The 1497-nt window shown below is 36.7% G+C and overlaps 1 protein-coding gene across 1 annotated transcript in view; it reads left to right on the forward strand.

Annotated features, from left to right (window-relative positions):
• FMN2 (formin 2) overlaps nucleotides 1–1497 on the forward strand; it is a 343234-nt gene that overhangs the window by 222780 nt on the left and 118957 nt on the right.

The raw sequence follows: 1497 nt of genomic DNA on the forward strand, positions 1-1497 counted from the left end.
CCATAACATTTGCCTGGCACAAATTTTTCCCCAAGTTTGTCCGTAGCTTTTTACAATTTGGTAGAATTGAATAAATGGGGAGTTTCATGATCCAATGCATATAGAAACTGCTAGGTTAAGTTAAATTTAGAAGGAATTCCAGTATTCTCTGAAAGAAATAGTTTTCCAGTTTATTTGACCACAGAGCGCTTTTTTCCCCCATAGTTTCTGGTGGGTTCTGTAGTTAGTGGAACACATTTTGAGAAATGCAAGGCTGGTTCTGTGTCAGTAACAGAAGAATGACATTTGCTTCTCAGGAGCTTACAGTGAAGGTGGGAAAGGAAACTATAGTTCATGAAATAGCAGAATTTTATATTACTGTTCTTTTAAAATGAAATCAGCTTGAAGAGCTTTTTACAAAGCTGTCAAACACTGAGGATTAAAAACTGACAAAAAAACTCATATTTTACCTCATTTTTTGCTTTTCCAAAATTTGGGTTTTTCCATGGAAAATAAGAAGTATGGTGACACGAAGAAGATAATCTTACGGACAGAAAATTATATTCACTTTCTAGGAAGTAAAGAGTTATCCTGAATGTAGCATTTCATATCAACAAGGCGCAAAATAAAGCCGCCTCGTGTCCTCTTTAGAATGAGATGGATATAAATAGATAGATACTATCCATCGCACTAAATGGGAGTCAAACAGGAGATTATTAGGTTATGCTGTTTTAGATACAATTACTTTAAAACTATATCTGCTTTGATAAAAGTAGCCTATTAAAAATGATTCCCTCTAAATGATCAAATTATGGAATTCATTTAAGAAGATTCAAACAGCCTGTCCACATCTTTTTTTTATTTTCCAGAGACAAATTGTTTCAAAAAGGTTTGAAAAATAGGATAATGTATGGAAGGCATACCTTTCATGCAGTAAATATCCACTCTTGGCTATTCATAATAAGGTTAAAATACAATCGTGTGATTAGTTTGATGAAGACATGAGCTATAACCATGAAGTCACTCATTTGCTGGCTCTATCACTTCTGTTTCTGCTTGGAGACTTGGTTTTTATTTACAAGGAGAAACTGAGACATTTTAGTAAGACGACTGAATCTCATTTTAGTATTTATAAGAACATCCACGGTGTTCAGTTTCTCTACTTACTGCCGAGATTTCCATAGCTGCTCAGGGTGCACATGGTGTTCTGAGCTCTGTGACATGAAGTTCGTTAAGCAACCTGATCTGCTTTTGATCTCTTCTGGCTGTCAGCCGCTTTTCTTGATGTAGTCGTGCCAAACGATGACTTGTGTTCCAGTGCCTTTCTTGGGTAGGAATTACAGCATTTGCCCCAAGACTCTATCAACTCAACACGCACAGAGCATTGAGTAATTAAGTTACTGGACACGGACAAGAATGTTCTCATTCAGCTTCTTCCCTGCATCCCCTCCCTCTCTCTCCCCTTATTCCTCCTCCTACCCACTTTCTCTCTCATTTCAATACTCGACTTTGAAAATA

The sequence above is a fragment of the Propithecus coquereli genome, unplaced genomic scaffold, assembly GCF_000956105.1.
Source record: "Propithecus coquereli isolate 6110/MARCELLA unplaced genomic scaffold, Pcoq_1.0 Scaffold210, whole genome shotgun sequence".
Taxonomy (NCBI): domain Eukaryota; kingdom Metazoa; phylum Chordata; class Mammalia; order Primates; family Indriidae; genus Propithecus; species Propithecus coquereli.